Below are 19,956 nucleotides of genomic sequence, written 5' to 3'. Positions count from 1 at the left end.
ACTGTACCTCATAGTAGAGGTACTAAACTAAATGTACAGTAGCAACAGCACACTAATGCATGTATAGACACACCCACATAAACATCCAATAGATAGAATAGGATCTGGCTTTCTACAACCTCATTTACCTGACAAAATTGTACCACTTTCAATAAACTCCCAACAGTTAAGCTATGTGGGATGAAAGGGTTTCTTAGGGTGATTATCTTTTATTAGACCAACTGTGTAGCTGGGATAGAGTTAGACAAGCTTTCGAATACAGGATGTTCTTTTTCAGGTTTATAGATGTAATTGCAGATTTTGTTACTGTTCATATAAAAGTAAATCTTTTTACAGTTCTCTTAAACTCTATACCTGAATGCTAACTTTATGGCTTGGAGTTCTACAGCTTAATTATTCATGTTATGATTGTTGTCAGTTTTAAGTTTGCCATCCATGAATGTAATTAGCTGCTACTTTATTTGTGTGTTATGAGAATGAATTTATTTCAACCTCTAAGCAAACTTCTGTGTACCGTTTGCTGTTTTATTGACATCCACTATGTCGCCTCTTGTTTATTTCTTTTAAAGTGAACAGTCTGTATCTTTTTTATTCCTCTAAAGAGGCATAGGCACCTAGATACAGTGGTTACCACTGAGCTTTCTCTATTTCTGCTTACTCTTTTTGTGTGTGCATTTTCAAGGGTAAAATGTGAAAATGAAAGCAGAACATTTATGATTCTGATTCTGTTGAAAATCCTGAGTAACCAACTGGAACACTGCAATCGAGATAAAGTACGCTATTGAGCATTAATAGATTTTCACTATTATTCAATCTCTGTTTCATGGGAAACCAGCATCTCAATTTTTTGGATTGGTGCTGCACAACGAACTGATAATTTTTAATTGCTCTCTCTATAGGGATGTCCAAGGCTCTTCCTGGAGTGGTGATTGGTTAATAAGGATTTCCAGTATGCTTCACTTTGCTCTTGCCTTTACTGAACTTCATCTGTAATTATGCTCTGGTAGGTCAGTCTGAAATTCCTTAAGCTCTCTCTGGTCTTGACAAATTTTAAAAGCTTGTGGCAACTTCAAATGTTGCCATACCTCTATTCAACCTTCTTCTGTCACATTCATAAAAATACTGCATTAAATGACACTGCAGTATACATCTTGCCCATCAACTGGGTACAGGCTACAGAGAATCATTCAGGCAGTCCTATTTGTAAATTAAAATGTCACAGAACTGTTATTCAGAATTAGGCATTTTTTCTACATATAGGATTAATTTGTTTCATGTTCAATATCTTTATAGTCTACCTTATTCTCTACAACATTAATTTTTTGTTTTACTTTTTAAGTTGGGGTTGGCAACCTTTTAGCAGCAACAAGTCAAAGTAACAAAACTTGATTTGAAAGTGAGTTGCCTCCACTTCTTTCTTTGCCAACAAATCCTCATGCTACCATTACTTCCCTCACTGCTGATCCCCACTGCCACTAAGTTGCTACCAACACCTCAGCTTTGCAGGCCAGATAATATCCTTTCATGGGCCAGATTCAGCCTGTGGCCCAACCTCAACTCAAAGACAAAGCCACATATCATCCGTACAGAACTATAGTCAGTTACATGCTTATATAAAAGGCCCAAAGAGTAAGATTTTCAGAAGTCCTCTTGTTCTGTTCTACCATTGATTTCAGTAGGAATCTAGTTAGGCCAACACTGACTGCTTTTAAAATCATATTGTAAGGGCTTGTATGCACATGGAAATTATTCTGCATTAAATAGAGTATGAATTTAGAAGAGAATGGATAATCTGGAATAAATTTGTATTTTTTCCAACATATATGTCTACATATGAAGTAATTCCAGAATAGCTTTATGTGTACACAAGCCCTAAAAAGCTTTTTTAAAATTACTAATCACAAGGTTAACTTGCATAAAGAAGCATGTTTTTTGTGAGATTGTGGAAGTGTAGGTCATCTTCCTAGGTTGTTAGCTTCAGAGGAAATGTGACTGTAGTAGAAAATTCTTACAATGCTGAACTGCAGTATTCAGAACATGTTGACCATTTGTCAGATGCATGCTTAGAAGAATCCACCAAAGGTAAGGGTGGACCCCAGTGCTCAAATCAGCAAAAAGGAGGATTGGATCTGTGTATGCCATGAGTAAAGTAAGTGCGGAAATATCTAGCTTTGTTCCATAAAAAACACAGCTAGAGATGCTGTATGCTCCACCTTACTTTGTTTACATCAAACACTGGAAATGCTTTTTCACCTGAAGAAGAGACGTTTTACTTTAGCTGCATTGCAAGTTCCTTGGTTCCTTGTTGGTTATTTGCAAGCTCTCAAAAGGAACTATGGTGATATTTGGGGATTTTTTTATGAAAAGCACTGGGGATAGTTTACTTTTTTCCCTAGTGGGAGATTCTCATCATTTTTAAATTAGCCATTCCTGAGCCATATTTGTGTATCTGAAATTGGCTTTTAGTATGTCTTATTCAACCCTATATGCAAATAACATGGATTTCCTGTTCTGTCTATATCTGGATCGTAGGGGTACAGAAGAAGTCTTTGGTTTGGATGAGAAGTCCCTGGTCAAGTTCAAATAGTGTTTCTTTATTTTTCAGATTTGCCTACAGAATCTTAAGTGGAGAATTCATACCTATTGCTCTCTGAACAAGGTCCCTGGCTCTCATGACTCATTCCATTTTGGAGGATGCTGTAGATGAAAAGAGGCCTGCTGTAGAAAACTGCTCTCAGAGAACGCCTGAACATTAATAGGTAATTTTAGCAGGCAGAGCTTTATAATCTTTCAAAGTACAATTAACGACAAAATCAGAATGGAATAGTTTGTAACAGATGGCAGCTGTGTAAATACAGGTTTTGAAGCTTAATGCTAGCACAGACTGATCAAGTGGAGGTTATTCTGTCATAGTAATTTTTACCGTTCATCCACTTTTCCTGGAAGCCAGGTTTGTGCTAGGAATGCTTTGCCAGTATAGTGATATGGGCAAAGCACTCCTGGTATGACTGTGAAGGGCTGTCTTATTTAGGGCAACACTTTGCCTTAAATAAAATAAGCTATACTGGCAAATGCATGGTTTTGCCAGTATAACTGCATATCCACTAAAGGCTTCGGCCAGCACAGCCTTGTTGGTCAAGAATCATACCTCTAGCCCTCCTGACCCACATGTATTAGCAGAGGTTTGTAGAGGGTTGATATAGTTACAATTTTATGTCATGCATCTGTGAAGAGCACTAGAGGGATTTAACTAAGCAGAATGATGGCAGAATTTCAGTGTGTCATATCTTCAGTTGGTGTAAATAGGCATAATACCAATTTTTAGGTAATTGGTTCAATTCGGCCCAGGTCAGTAGTGGCAGAAACTGACACCATTTGACAGTTATCCAGGAATTTTTATAGTATTTGAAATGAATTATCTCCGTCTAATTCTTGGTGTCAAGTGTTCAGTCCTTGAAGTACAATAACAGTTGAACCCCTTGATGAAATCTCAGCAAAGGCCAATGTGGGATGCACTATAGAGACCATAGTATTTCCTATCCTACCTAGTTGGAGGAGATAAGGCTGTTACACATCACCTGAGCATCAGAGAAATTTCTATGGCTGCCAGTCTCTCTTACAGAAGCACGGTTTCCTGCTTTAAGTCCACTAACCCGCTCATTAATTTGAGCTTATTTGGAGGGAGCTGTAAGTTCATCCACTAAGTCATAAATTTTGCTGGCTGAAGACCCACATTTTGCAAGAACAGTGCTTTCTTAGTTTCTATAGGAAGTGAATAAATCTTTCTTTGCTACCAGTATTTATTTTTAACCAAATTCACTGTAACTTCCACTTGTCTTTGGGAACTTCTGAGTTTCTTCTTGACATTACTTTTCACATTTTACATTGACAAAACAATGTCAAATTCATGTGATTAGGAAAAGTTAGGAGGTTTCTTAGTGGGGAAGATGATAAGGTAAAAATAATTGTATCAGTGTGAGCACAGGGGTGCATAACTTACCTTAAACAAATGAAGATACTCCAAATTTATTATGATTTATTTTTCATAAAGCATGTTGTGCATGTGGGGCACCTTAAAACATGCAAAAAGACAATGTTACTTCGAAGACCACAGCCAAAGTGAAAGGAGCATGCTGGGCTGTGTGTTATATACATATAACATATGCGTGTATACTTCTGTGTCAAACCTGTCATTTTATTTTGGGTTTCATATAATGCCCAACACTATGGGATCTAAGTGCTCTCATTTCAGTTTCTGTTACAGTCTCTGATTGTACTGTATTCAGAATTGCAACATTTGCTGCTTTTGCTAGTGTAGCAAGAAAACTTTTTTTGCCTGCTCCCCCGCTCCAATGTGAAGCCTCTCCGTATGGCAAAAATCCCCTTTTGCAGTATTTGTTCCACTTTTGGGGATGCTTTCTCTTTTCTACCTTTTATTCCTTCCTCCCTCTTCTTCTTTTATTATATTATTATTATTTTTATAGACTATAAGGTGTACTTGTAATAAAAATATAGTTTGTAGATGCATTTATAGGTATAAAATAGTATTCTGGCATCAGTATGTCCCCCCCCACCATTGTATTTGGTCTATTTGTTGTATGTGCCATGGCATTTCACCCTTTTATGATTTATATTCTATGCTTTTTAACTTTGTAATAAATGTACTTTAAATTTAAAAGCCAGTTGTACCATGTAATAATGTTAGCAATGGTGGGAATCAAACCATGGCTTCTTTGTATGGAGAGGGTCCCTGAATGAATCTTGATTGATTGTGTAACAAGACAGGCTAACAGATTAATGAGCAGCAATTAACACCCACAGACTAAGCAGCAAGGAAAGGATCAATAAAGAGCCAGGAACTCCCTGAAACTTCACTGTTAAAGGTACAGAAGCCCCTGTTTGAACTAATCAACACCGAAGACTGACTCTTGGAACTGAATCCACTCCCCGATCAACCGCCCCCAGAGCCCTATTTACCACAGCAGTATATTAATCAAACTTCATCAATGGACTCTCAAGACTGTACATACCTGCGGACATGACCCCTGGGGCTGACAGCTGCCATCCAGCAACCACCAAGGGGAATGTCCCACAAGGTCAACCACCTCTGGATTGAGTAAGCCCCAGAACTGGGGAGTCACCAAAGTCTGCCAGAGAGGGATAAAAGGCAGTGAAGAATGACCCCCAAGGGTGCCCTTTTTGACCTGACCAGTACCCTGCCTGCCCAGCCAGAAGGACCAGCTGGCAACCCCCTTCTGAAGCAACATCGCACTGAAAGGAGCCTCAACTGGCCTCAACGACGGACTCCAGCACTTGGGGTAGGTATATCTTGACACTGGTGCTTAGTGTTCATAGGTAGCTACTGTGAGTATGTGTGCGCGCATGAATGTGCGTGTGTTTCAGGGGATCAGCCCCAAGGTTTATGATCTGACTTTTGCATCTGTCTAATAAACTAGAATTTTATGATGATCCTGTGAGTTTGTTCTTTGTAGCTAACACTAGTACATCTCACACATCCAGTCATTTCCATATAGGCATAAATTTCGTAAACACTCTTCATGCTTAATCTGTTATTATCTTCAATTTATGCTTCCTATTTTGGTGGAAGAAGGCAGCCATCTCTTAAACTGCATGTGCCTCAGTCAATAATTCCCTTTTGTAAAGGCACACTTTCCCCTTCCATCTGCCTGTAATTCATAAATCCATTTGTACTGGAAGTATACTCTTTTGTACCTGTTCCACTTACTGGATATGCCTTATTGAGTTCCCATCAAATGGGACTTAGAACTGTGTCTTGAGGTGTTACCAGCCTTATTCACACAGAGCCAGGCCCTTTACCCAAGAAGCCAATGGGAGTTTTGCCCCTGATGTCAGTAGGTGAAGAAGTCCACAAATCTAGCTCTTAAAAACATAGAACACATCTGTATTACTTCCCTGCTGAGCCCAAGATTACCACCAAGAAAGAGCCCTGCCCTGATTTCTGCACTGTACATACATTCCCAAGCATGGCAGTTTGGCAAATAGTACCTGAGAGTGGCACCACGATACATGCTTGGGTATCAGCTCTGTGTAACTGAGCATGTATAGAACAGGAGGATGCATGAAGGTCTTGATTCTTGGTGGCACTCCCAGGTTCACTGTGAAAATGGCATATGCATGGATGTAGAGATCACTGGGAAAGTTTCTATTCAGAGGGCTTTGGGTCAGGCCCAAAATGCTAGATATAATCTCCCATTTCCTTATTTTGTTTGCTTTAATAATTACTGCCAGACAATTTGCTGATGGGTTATGCAGACCTTTTGCTTATTCCATGCCTTTCTGGGAAGGAATTACTGCACAACGTACAAGGATAAATCAACAGGATATTACAAGTATATTTTACTGCTAATCTGTGATACAACACATCAATGGAAATGCTTTTATAATAGTCACGGTTTTTGAAACAGACAGACATATAATCATGACTCATATTCACCTGTTATTTTTTATGAGAGGTAGCCTTCAAATACATTTTAGAATCTTCCTTTATAAACCACACATCTACTTCACTTAATTAAAGGGAAAAATGCAACCTTAATGGAATTTCTAGTAGAAACTCACATATAAAGGCTAACTAGCTTTACACATATATTTATGAAAGTTCAAATTACTCCTATGAAAAAAAATAATTTTAATGTGTCACTCTTTCCATCACTAAAGTATCCTTCATTGAACTGTTTGAGAAATACGGAGATAAAACAAAAAGAAGATGGACTTCAGTTATGTTCTATTTATATAGAGAATAGCTATGGAAGATGCAATACACTAAATATACAGCTCCATTAATCTTACTCAATAGTGGGTTTTTTGGTTTTCCCTCAAGCAGACATTTATATCAGTTAAGCTTATTTGGCTGTACTTTAAGGAAGCCTTCCTGAGAGTCCAGGAACAAACCATCCTGATGCACAGGAAAACTAGCAAGTATGGCAGATAACCAGCTTGGTTTACTAGGGAACTCTTCAGTAAACTAAATCACAGAAAGGCAGTTTTATAAGATGTGGAAACTTGAAGATACAACTAGGGAAGGACATCCACTCTCTATCATTAATTCTGCCAAGCTTAAGGACTACAATATGGCACCATATCATGCTATATTAGTCCCAGTGAAGACAGGACATTTTTAGCTTTTTCTTGAATGCATTACATGGCTTCTGGGATCCTTTCACCTTCCTCTGAAGTGTCAAACATTGGCCATGGGTAGGGGCGGATGATTAAACTAAGTCACAAAAAGGAAGCTTATAAGAAGTGGAAACTTGGACAAATAAATACGGAGGAGTATAAGAGCACTGCTTCGGCATGCAGGGATGAAGTAGGAAGACCACAGTGCAATTGGAATTGCAGCTAGCAGGGGCATGAAGGGTAACAAGAAGGGGTTCTACAAGTATGTTGGTAGCAAGAGGAGGACCAGGGTAAGTGTGGGTCCCTTACTGAATAGGGGAGGCAACCTACGGATGATGCGGAAGAGGCTGAAGTGCTCAATGCCTTTTTTGCCTCCGTCTTCACAGGCAAGGGTAGCTCCCAGACTACTTTACTGGGCAGCACAGTTTGGAGAGGAGGTAAGCAGCTCTCAGTGGTGAAAGAACAGATGAGACTACTTAGGAAATCTGGATGTGAATAAGTCAATGGGGCTGGATGGGATGCATCTGAGGGTGCTGAGGGAGTTGGCTGATGTGATTGCAGAGCCATTGGTCATCATCTTTGAAAACTCATAGTGATCAGGAGAGGTCCTGGATATTGGAAAAGGGCAAACAGTGCCAATATTTAAGAAAGGGAAAAAGGAGGATCCAGGGAGCTACAGACCAGTTAGCCTCACCTTAATTCCTGGAAAAATCGTGGAGCAGATCCTCAAGAAATCCATTTGTAAGCACTTGGAAGAGAAAAAGATGATTAGGAACAGTCAGCATGGATTCACAAAGGGCAAGTCATGCCTGACCAACCTGATTGCCTTCTATGACAGGGTAACTGACTCTGTAGATGCAGGGAGACCAGTGGATGTGGTGTACCTTGATTTTATCAAGGCTTTTGATACGGTCTCCCACAACATTCTTGCAGGCAAGTTAAGGAAGTATGGGCTGAATGAATGGACTGTAAGGTGGATAGAAAAATGGCTGAAACATTGGACTCAGAGAGTAGTAATCACTGGCTCGATGTCTAATTGGCAGTCAGTATCAAGTAGAGTGCCCCAGGGGTTGGTCTTGGGGCCAGTTTTGTTCAATGTCTTCATCAGTGACCTGGAAGGATGGCATAGAGTACACTCTCAGCAAGTTTGAAGATGACATCAAGCTGTGGGGAGTAATAGATACATTGGAGGGTAGGGCTAGGATTCAGAGTGACCAAGATGGATTGGGCCAAAAGAAATCTCATGGGGTTCAATAAGGACAAATGCAAAGTCCTACACTTAGGAGAGAAGAATCATGTGCACCGGTACAGGCTGGGGGCTGACTGGCTGGGAAGCAGTTCTGCAGAAAAGGACCTGTGGGTTACAGTGGACAACAAGCCGAATATTAGGGGTGTGTGAAATGGGCCCTATTTGATTCGGATTCAGATTCAGCCCAAATCAGGGACAGTAATTCAATTTGTTGATTCGGATCACTGTCCCCAATTTGATTCAGCCAAATCCGAATCTAAAGATTCGATGCTGATTCAGAGAATCAGGGATTTGGACATAGAAATAGCTTTAAGTGTTTTTTTAACATACCTCAAGGTACCCGGTGTGGCTCATGAGTGCTGCAGTGCTGGGGCAGATGGAACATCCCAGACGTGTGGGGAGAGCACCCTGTGTGTTCAGCGGTGAACCCAGAAGTGGACTGGAAGTACTTCCAGTCCACTTCTAAGTCCTCTGGGGAGTGCATAGGGGCCCCCCCAGTGCCTCCCCCAGCTCAGCAATCAGCTGTGGGGGACCCAGGTACCCCCCCAGACCCAGGAGTCACCAGTCGCTGAGCTAGGGGGCTACAGGGGGGGAGCCCTGTGCGCTCTCCAGTGGACCTGAAAGTGGACTGGAAGTGCTTCTGGTCCACTTCTGGGTCTGCTGTCAAGCACACTGGGGACCCCCCTGCACTCCTGTGGGATGCTCCATGCACCCCAGCATCATGGCATTTGTGAACCACTTGCTACCTATACGTATATAGAAAAAACAATTAAAGCTGTGTCTATGTCCAAATCAATGAATCTCTCCAAATCGATTTGGAGGATTCTGGTTCAATTCAGAGAGATTAGGGTCCTCTGATTCAATTTGGATTCAGTGATTCGGCCACCGAATTGGGCCAATCTCTACCAAATTGAATCAGGAACTGAAGCTTCACACGGCCCTCCTGAATATGAGTTAGCAGTGTGCCTAGTTGCCAAGAAGGCTAACGGCATACTAGGCTGCATTGTAAGGTGCATTGCTAGTAGGTCAAGGGAAGTAATTTTTCTCCTCTATTCAGCACTGGTGAGGCCACATCTGGAGTACTGTGTTCAGTTTTGGGTCCCCCACTACAAAAGGGATGTGGACAAAGTGGAGATGGTCCAGTGGGGGGGGGCAACAAAAATGTTGAGGGGCCTGGGGGACATGACTTATGAGGAAAGACTGGGGGAACTGGACTTATTTAGTATAGAGAAGAGGAGACTGAGAGAAGACTTAAGAGCAGTCTTCAAGTACCTGAAGTGGGGATCAAAAGAGGATGGAGCTAAGCTATTCTAAGTGGTGACAGATGACAGAACAAGGAGCAATGGTCTCAAGTTGCAGCAAGGAAAGTTTAGGTTAGATATTCAGAAGAATTTTCTCACTAGGAGGGTAGTAAAACACTGGAACAGGTTGCCCAGAGATGTGGTGGAAGCTCCATCCTTGGGGGTTTTCAAAACCCGGCTAGACAAAGACTTGGCTGGGATGATCTAGGTGGGGATGGTCCTGCTTTGAGCAGGGGGTTGGACTAGATGATTTCCTGAAGTTCCTTCCAACCCTAATTCTCTAGGATTCTTTCTATGAATTTCAAACTAAAGCAAAGAAGAAATTTAATTTTTTTTGCTAATTTATTTTGTCAGTTATGACAGTAAAGCTGTCAAGTTTATTTTTGAAATGTGAATTAAATATTTCATTTTGAATTCCAAACATTCAAAGGTGAAATGGGGAAATTTTTCTTTAGACACATTTGTTAAAAGTTTTTTCCTAATTTCCAACCAGATCTCATAATCAAGAAGTTTACTGAACTGGACAAAATTAATTCCTGACAGCTGTGTGTGTGTGAATAATTTTGGTGCCAACCAATCTGGGCAGTTCTTACTTACCTGTAGTTGTCTGAAGTCAAGGTTGACCTCATTTAGTGGTGTCATGAGGATTTCAACTCCAGATAGCTATCTCATGTAAAAAGGCATCTTTATAATGAAGACCTAGTGAAGGGCAGTTAGAAATTGGTTTAAATTAAAGTGAAATAAGCCATTTTTAAGGGAAATGAAGTATCTATTCAGAGGCTTCTTCCAGTTTAACCAATCTCTTTAAGAGCCAATTTCAAATAAACTGATGCAGAATTCTTATATAGGTAAAACCTTTGTCCTGTGTAACACAAGCAGTTGGCTCACACTATCGATTTATCCTTCTACTTCAGCTGTATTACAGCCATTCTAAATTAAATCCTCTTACGTGTTTGTTCTTTGGTTGTGTATTAGAGGAAATGTCACCATCCTTAAACCATCTCATTTTATGAATTTTGTATCCATGATCATGTTTAAATCCATTTTAATTCCTGTTTTGTAGGATGTAAAGCAGCATTGTACAGGCAGTCCTTGGACTTATGACACAACAGGTTCCTGAAAACTGTGTCTTAAGTCAAAACATTGTAACTTGGAACCAATTTTCTTATAAGAAACTATGTTATAAATGGGGGAGTGGTTCCTGAACTGAGGCCGGATACCCTATTTTCAGCAAAAATACCCCAGAATTTTGTACTCAATTATAGAAGAGTAATAATATAGCTACATTAATGTATTTATAATATAAATAGCAATTATATTGGTTTGGAAGGACTTCTGGAAGGACTTTGGAAGGTGACTTTGCTGGACTTTTTGAAGGTTCTTGTCTGGAGTCTTCTCAGGAGTCTTGGCTGCAAGTTTTTCTGGAGTCTGGTCTGCTTTCTTTAAGAAAGCGTCCAAGGAAGTTTGGCCAGATGTTCTCCAGGGAGATGATGAGCGACACAGCAAACTTGTTCACTGGCGTGGCATCGCATCAGATCAAGCTTTATAAGTCAAAACTGACATCATAAAGTTGAAACAGGATGTCAATTTATAAACGTTGTAAGTGCAAAATGTTGTAACTTGAAACGTTGTAAGTCAAGGACTGCCTGTATATACTTTTAGTACCTTCAATTAACTAAATATTTTTTTAACCAATTCCTCCTTAAAAAAGTTTTTCTTTATTAAGCTCCTTCATAGGTCATTCTTTCCAGGTATTCAGGTCTCCCATGATCCAGTCTCCATCCACATATTTTTTAGTGACTGGTGTTCATAATATTATGCCATATGCATTGTTGTGCATTGCTGAGCAATCCTTTGGTACACTGGTGTATCTTGCACATATGCATTTATATCTAGTTCTGTCTTTTCCTGGAAAGAGCACTGACAACAGAAGTTAGGCTGCACTAAGTGCTATTTTTATCTACCATATCCAACATGACACAATACATTATTTCTGCTGGTCCCTGGTCTAACAATCCCTGCACCACTGTTCATAAACGAGGAATATAAATGTAGTGTCTGAAATATAATAAAAAGAATAATCAATCAAATAGCCACCTTAACTTTAAAATGTATTTGAGACTGTTTGTTCAATCTTTGTGCAGCACCTAATGCATGGGATCTATGATGGATACTCCCGGTTCCTACAATACAAATAATAAATAGCAATGATTTTAGCTGCCTAGTGATTCAAAGACAGACTGAATAACAATCAGATTTTTCTTTAGGAAATATTGGAAATAGGAAAGTTTCAGTTTTTATGTGGGTTAAAAAACCTCATTTTTTGACTAATTAACTTAATTGAAAATAATTATCAAATTCACTGGGATTTTAAAAGGCCATAAACTGTTAGAGACGTGGTCACCAACCAGTGGATCTTGATCTTGCAATAGATCTCAGAGCCTCTTGGAGTCAATCCAGGGTTGAGGTGGGGGGCTGAGTGCCTGAATGCATGCACATGCATGCCCCAGCCCAGAAGGTCAGTCCGTGGGGCAGGGAAGGGCGGGACCTAGATCAAGGCCCCCATGGTGAGGGACAGTGCCTCAGAGGCAGGAGCAGGGGGAAGTTCAGTGGAACCCTGGCTGGGTAGAATTTACCTGTTGGGGAGGCATGTCCCCAAATAATTTTTTCTCCTTCTGCCTCGCTCTGCACCCCCCTTCCCTCCCCACAGACTTACCTGTTGCAGGTAGATGGGATGGCGGTGGTGCATAGTAGATCTTGGGTTGTTTTTAAATGTCAGAGGCGATCTCCTACTTAAAAAAGTTAAAGACCGCAGTGTTAGAGGATAATTTCAGGTTGGATGCAAGAAAGAACTTCTTTTTTGGTAAGGGTGAGCAGAATCTGGAATAATTTCTCCAAGGAGGTTGCACAGTCCCCAACACTGGAACTCTTCAAGAGGAGACTGGACATGTACCTTGCTGGGATCACTTGGTCTCATCAGTATTCCTGCCCAAAGCAGGGGGATTGGACTCAATGATCTTTTGAGGTCCCTTCCAGCCCTTAATTTCTATGATTCTATATCTTCAGAACTATCTATAGTCTGTGGCCTGCTGGGATTCATTGCAGAATTAAGAGTCTGACACTAATCAAGGGAACAAAGTTTACTTCATCTTGTTTCCCATATTGGAGTAATCTTACTAAGAAACAGATTTAAAATGTTTGACTTGTGGGAGAAGGAGTTCCTCTACAAATTTCTGAGAATTGCTTCTATTTTAACTTTCTTGTAATACAGATCTCATACATAGCTTTCCTGTTACATGCATGTTAATCAAAATGTGTGGGCATTTTTAATGGACCCTGCTAGAAATGCTTAATAAGAATAAATATTCTATAAATATAGTAGTGGAAACTTAGTGTCACATACTGCAGAAGCTGATGTAAAACACAGATCATGTTGTAGTGGGTTGATTCTGCTCTCAGTGAAGTTAATGGCAAAACGCCTATTAAACTTTGGCATGAATGTGATAGAACCTTGTGTAGGATGTAGTAGAGGCAGATAGAGAAAAAATAAGGAAAAACTTCTCCTCCCCTTCCTACTTCAAACACAATGGGTTTGCTTCCTAATTTGAGCTACTTACCACATGATAAATATCTTAAATTGCCTCAATCTTTGTAGGCTCTCAGTACAGCTCTCAGGTTACTGCACTTGGCAGCACAGTTGGGGAGGAGGCGAGCAGCCAATGGTGGCAACAGAACAGGTTCCCAGGGGCATCTATGACACTCCCTCGTGGCTCTGCAACCTGTGCCCCATTCTGCCTCTAGAGTATCCTCCCCTCCATCTTGCCCACCATGCCTTGATGTAATTATTGGTTAGAAAGAAAGGCTGCCTTGAGAGTCCTAGAGTGAGCTTTATTCTGTCCATTAGCCAGTAGGTCCCCCTGAACACTGCTGGCCTTGACCCTGTTCCTGAGCTGAGTGGGCACTCTCTGCCCATCCATGCCCCAGGACACCTATTAGCCTTAAGGGCTAATTACATGGCTCCATTCATCCCTGTACCACATCTCATGCCTCATAGGTGTTGGTGTACTATCACTCTGTCTGCCAGGCCCCTGGCCCCTGGCCTCCGTCTCTGCCTTGCTTTGGGCACTGGGCCCCTGGCTCTGCTCTGCTCTGGGCTCTGCACACACTCTTGCCTCCAGGGCACTAATGGGACCACTAAAGACCACTCCTCACAGTCCCAACCCAAACCACAGGTTGGAACTGTAACCAAAAGATAAGCCCTCTGGCTATAACAAACTCACCCTTCTAGGCAAACCAACACCTACAAGAGGGAAAGTGGAGTACTGGATGTGTCTATGAGACACTAAATGCTCTCTGTGTCATGAAAAAGCTATGCTAATACACAGTATAATTAGTTTACTGTGCATTAGCATCACGATGAAGGCATGTGCTGGCACTATTGCACAGTAGCGCGCTGGTTACTGTGCGTTCTGTTAGTACCTGTTATTACAGGTATTAAATGTAATGTGCAGTAACTACAGCACATTAATGCATGTGTAGATGTTCTCACTGCTCCTTTAAAAGGGAAAACCTTCCCGTATCTCTGCCACCAACACAACCCTGCAGTTCTGGGTTATAGATTTGTAAGCTCCCAGAGACTCACTAGTAATCCTAGGACAGCTCCACAGTCCACCAGGCATTCCCTTGCAGCATCCTGACCAGAAGCTCCTACAGCTTGTAGGGATAAACTGTCTTGCTTTGGCTCTGGTCAGGGCTTATATGCCTAAAGCCCTGCCTCCTTCCAGTAAGGTAACTCCACCCAGTTGGCTGCAGGTGCCCTCTATTTAGATTCACTGTCTGGTCTCTATGGCAGCCAAGACTAGTACTTAGGTTCTCCTGCAAGGCTCCAGCCTCCAGTTCTGTTGTGGTGCAACAAGCACTGTAACAGGCTTTCTGCTATTCAGGTAGACATCATCCTATTGTGCTACCCTCGCCAGTAAGTACTTACAGTTGGTGTTTATTTGGGCCTACTCTCCTGCATCTTTCTTCCATTATAGGAGCAGAGTCCTAGGCTCTCTGTTACATTTGGGAAAATGTTATCAGAATGCCTCCAGGTAACTCTCATTGGCAGTTGTAATTCCCTGCCAGACTTCTTTGCTGTTGACTTTAGTACTTCTAAGCAAATATTCTGAATAAGGGTTTCGCTAGATTCTAGTAACTAGACCGAAAAGCTCACCCAAAGTCTCCTTATGTTATACCGGAATAAACCAAGGTCATGGTGCAATCTTGTAAAAAAGAATTTTGGGTCAGTGCTCATCTCCTCTAATTGATTCTCTCTATCTTAGTAAGGATTTTACTAAAACAGAGGAAGCCAATGGGAAATAGAATGCCCAGCTGCTCAGTTAGGAAGGATATAAAAGCAATAAGGAGACTTCCCATAATCCCCAAATTACCTGCAGTAGAATTGGCAGCTGAAATACCTGCTAGCCACATTCCTTTTTCAGCAGCAAGTGAATTAGAGATGAGAGGAGCTGTCACAATTTGTTTGATGCAGTTAGGCATTCCTGAGGAGCTGGATGTTCCCAAGCCTGCAGTTGGCTGCCGATTTAGGGATAACCAGCCAGTGCAGCGGGACAAACTGTTTCCTATTTATTCCACTTTGCTGCTTTTCTTTCATTAGCCCTGGAGTGTAATCTCTCTGGGGCAGGGACTGTCTTCTTTGTTACTCATCAGTGTACAATAGGAGCCCGCTTCTTGACTGTTGATCCTAGACATCATCAAAGGAGATCTGTTAAACAATAACCTTAATCCATTCTTTCATCTCTACTATTGCCCTCAGTGAAGATATTGCCCTCTCTCCAACACTGAGACCAAATGTGGATGCTTCCAGTTATAGTATTATGGTGTCAGTGGACATTCATTGACTGATTGCAGATGATACGTTTGAAGACAACACCAATCTGGGAAGAATTGTGAACACATTGGAGCACGTGAGTGTAATATAGAAGGATCTCAGTGATTAGAAAGCTGGGGTACAGCTAACAGGATGAAATTCAATACAGACAAATGAAAGGTGCTACATCTCAGTAGGAATAATCAAAACCGCATATATAAAATGAGTGACACCTGGCGGGAGCAGCTGCAGTGCACTGGGCAGTGCTGGCTGCTGCTGTGGCAATGGTGGCAGTGTGGTCAGCTGCTGCTGCAGCAGGTGCTATTTTTATGCCTCAGAGCTATGGTAATTAACCCTACTACAGATCTGCTGCCAAATTTCTGGACTCATGGATTGAGCATTACTATTCTATTCCATTTTATAGACAGAAACCAAGAGCACATCTACACGTTCATTGATGCAATTTAGGTAATGCACATTAAATCTAGTGCTTCCATTGTGACGTACTAGAAAACTGTGCATTAGCCTACTTTTAATGTGCATTAGCTAAAGAGTATGTCTTTTTGTGATGTTTTAATATGAATTAAAATAGGCTAGGTACCAAGTGAAGTGACCATATCCTGTATTCTAATTCTGATCCTGAGAATGACTTGGTGGCCTTAAGTATCTGCTGAGAACTCAACTTTTTTCTGACTGCATAAACCCTTTACTCTTCTTTTAATTTTTTTTCATTTTTATCACAATAGTGTTAATCGTAGCTTATGTAGACCCCAAATCTATAAATGGCATGTGCATGTGTAGCTCTGCCTAGATGGCAAACTTATCATGTGCAAAGGCAGTGCCCTCAAGCTCGCTCACTTACTATCTCCCAGATCAGAGACATGAACCACATCAGTGCAGTGCTGGGAAGAGGCCTATTAACCTGACTGATCCTCAGCACTGCACCAATTCAATTGTACCACTTTTGGCCCAGAAGGTACTCATGTGATGTATTTGAGGGCAGTACTACATGGCACAGAGAGTTTGCAGTCCAAACATGAATAACCTATTCGACAGCAGCTCCCATGGGTAAAAAGTAAAACACATGTGGAAGTATTGCATGACTTGGGCCCCTTCTGGGAACTGTGTGTTTGAAGCCCATAGGTTCAATGTGCCTTTCTCAACTGTCATTAGAAAAAAAAATCCTCCCATACCTTGAACAAGCAGCAAAGACTTAGCTTCATTTCAAAGGCTCTGAATTTTAAACCAAGTGAAAGAAACATGTTAAACTCATTCTGAAAGTAATCACAGCCTTCTCAAAGGTCAAATAAGAGAACTGGAAAGAACCATTTGAAAGCACAGTTTTGTGGCGTAAATGATGGTATTTACCTATAATATTGGCTTGTGCTGTACAAAAATATTCAGTTTACCTGATTCTATTGCATATAGCCATTGTATACCTGTTATTCATGGCATGTGTGCATGCTTCTCAACTAATTTCAATCTCTTTTCCTCCACATTTTGTTCACTACATTGAGATATTCCTGCTGCTGAATCTCTTTTTAAAAAATCATTTTGTGAAGATATCATTCTTCTTGTTGAATTAGACTGACAACGCAGTGCATTTTAAGATGAGTCTTTCATTCCAGATCAAGAGCAGAAGATTAGATGCATTTTTTAAAGTGATGAACTAGGGGACTGAGTAGATGAAGGAATTAGATGTGGATTGTCTCTGGAATGCAGATGCCTTTCTTTGAATATTATACATACTACATGTAAGCATTACAGTATGTGCTTCTCAGGTAACTTGTATACATTTGATATATTTCAGGAAGGCTTATTAAGATAAAGTCCTATCAGTGTTTTAGAACAAATTGAGTCTCCTTGTTGTAGATCTGATTTAACTTCTTTGAGGAAAATATCAAATATCCTATAAGTTTACATAAACATGGTATTTTAGGGTGTATTTTAGCATGGGACACAGGGATTCTGTTCCAAATGATATTTGGAACTTACAAAATGAAACTTACTACCTGTGGAATTTCTGTGCATCACAGTGAAAATGTCTCTTTAAATCTTAGATTTAAGTGAGTTGCCCATTTTACAGAAGGGACTGGGGTGGTGCAGGTGCTGAACTGCACAGTTGACAGTCCAGAGGTCATGAGTTCAAGGCCATAGCAGAAGCTGTCATGGTGTGGTCTATCAGATTCAACAAATGTGCAAATTCTGCTAAATACCTGTCACAAGGACACAAAAAAGGAAAAGATTTTACAGAAAGAAAGACCCACTGGTATCTGTGATCAGGTCTGATGAATTTCATTGTCTCCTAGAAACATAAACTTGGTTTAGCTACTGGTTCCCTTAAAAGAATGGTCATATATTTTTCTGTCCCAATTCTATTAAGCCCATAAGTGAGTATTCCAGACAAAAAAAGTTATCTCAACAGGGCAAGAGGTTTGAAGGAAAATTGAAATCTAGACTGTTGATGGTGAACCCATCACTTGCAATTTTCACCTTTTCCTTATTAATTTCCTTTGTGTGTCCCAGGGATGAATCTGCAAAGCTGTGGCAGCAGCACATATATTCTTACTCCTTTTTAACTTCAGGCACAAAGTAGCTGAGCAGCCCATTTGTCACTGTCTCATCTCTTCACTTCTAAATGGATGATGGACACTGGGTGTTGCTCAGTAACCTCTAGCACTTTACAGAATGAGTATCCAGCTATGGATACTCTACAAGTAATTAATGAATTGTTTCTGCTGCTTCTGCGTAGTTCTGATGTGATTATTCAAGAGAATGGCTTCTCATCCAGTTACTGTCATGGTTTTTTTCATTTTGCCACCTGTTAACCAAGATCTAGTAGATTTGTAAATCTTGCAGGTTATCCAGAGATTAATCCACCCACCTTAGAAATGGTGAAGGCAATTGCACATGAAATTGCAAGGCCAGGAGCAAGTAATTTTAACAAATCTATGAAGTTGGGACATATCATTTGTGACTAATAAATGTAGTATATATATTTTAAGAAGGGGAAAAATAGAATTTAGGCATCTACAGCCCTTAGTCTGACCTCAATAGTATACCAAGATTTAGAACAAATGTTGGAGAAAAGAATGATTGAAGACATAGAAGTAAGCTAAAAAGGAAAACAGGCTAAAATGTAGCAGGGTTTTACCAAGTGCCAGATTAACCCAATAACAAAACTGATTTTTGTAGACCAGTGCTTCCCAAACCTTCTAGACTCATTGTAACCCTCCATAACTTTTCTGAATTTAGTAGCACCTCATTTTCCTGGAGGCATGTGAAGGAAGTAACTGGCAGAATGGTTGTGGATAAAGCTACTAAAGGCAGGAGCATTCTCTCCTGATGCAACCACTTTCTAGTCTGGTGTCCCCCCAATACACCCTTGAAACAGAGACATACGGCAGAGTTTCACTTGGTTGTGTCTTGCAGGGCCTTGCAGTACCCAGATAGGAAACCACTATTCTAGATTAAGGAAATGTGGTAGATCATGGTCTCCAGTAAAGTGTCTGATAATAGTAACAAATAGGATATTATTAATGAAGCTGAAGAAGATGAGGATTGTTAGGTGAATTCTGAGGTGAATTCTAAGGTGGATAAGTAGCAGTAATTACATAAAGAGGAGACAATGGTTGGTAATATTAAAAGGGGAAGTCTAAGGCTGGAGGGATGCTCTTACTGAGGTTCCTTAATAGTCAGTCTTTCAGCTGATTTTATGTAAGATTTTTGTTAATGGCCTTGACACAAAAGGGTGGGTTGGGGTGGTGATGATATTTGTGAGTCCATGAGGGTACCACATCTGGAGAGAGGCTATTCCAGGTCTTGGGGGCTGGGACAGTAAAGACATTTTTTCTTATGTCCACCCTAAAATGGTTTTGAAGGAGTTTATGACTGTTGGTCCTTGTTTTTCTTTGGGGCACTCTGGTGAACAGACGTTCTCCCAGATTCTGATGCACACCCCTTGTGTACTTCTAGGCAGCCACCAGGTACTCCCTGAGCTTGTGCTTTTCCAGGCTGAAGACTCTCCTGGCTCCCAGCCTCTCTTCATAAGGCCTATCCTCTTGCCCTCTGATCATGCCTGTGGCTCTCCTCTGGACTCTCTCAAGCTTCTTGACATCCTTCTTGAATTGCAAAGCCCAGAACTGGATGCAGTACTTCAGCTGTGGCCTCACCAATGCCGAGTACAGCAAAAGGATGACATCCTGAGATTTACTTGAGAAGCATCTATAGATGCAAGCCAGGGTTTTGTTTGCTTTACCAGCTGCAACTTCGCATTGGTGGCTCATGTTCATTTTGTGGTCAGTCATGACCCCTAAGTCTCTTTCTAGCAAGCGTAGCACTGCCAAGCCTATCAGTATGCTTCAGGTTCCCTCCCC

At 40.9% G+C, this 19,956-nt stretch overlaps 1 long non-coding RNA gene across 1 annotated transcript in view; it reads right to left on the bottom strand.

Moving 5' to 3' along the window:
• Positions 1-4,821: 4,821 nt before the first annotated feature.
• LOC109321573 overlaps positions 4,822-19,956 on the bottom strand; it is a 17,517-nt gene continuing 2,382 nt past the window's right edge. The window contains exons 2-3 of the long non-coding RNA XR_002104104.1: positions 12,400-12,408; positions 4,822-4,943 (exon numbers count right to left, since the gene is read on the bottom strand). This is a non-coding gene — a long non-coding RNA (uncharacterized LOC109321573). The remainder of the gene's footprint in view (positions 4,944-12,399; positions 12,409-19,956) is intronic.

The sequence above is a fragment of the Crocodylus porosus genome, unplaced genomic scaffold (genome assembly GCF_001723895.1).
Source record: "Crocodylus porosus isolate Cpor-Errol unplaced genomic scaffold, CroPor_comp1, whole genome shotgun sequence".
Lineage (NCBI taxonomy): Eukaryota > Metazoa > Chordata > Crocodylia > Crocodylidae > Crocodylus > Crocodylus porosus.
This window is presented reverse-complemented; position numbering and strand designations above follow the sequence as displayed.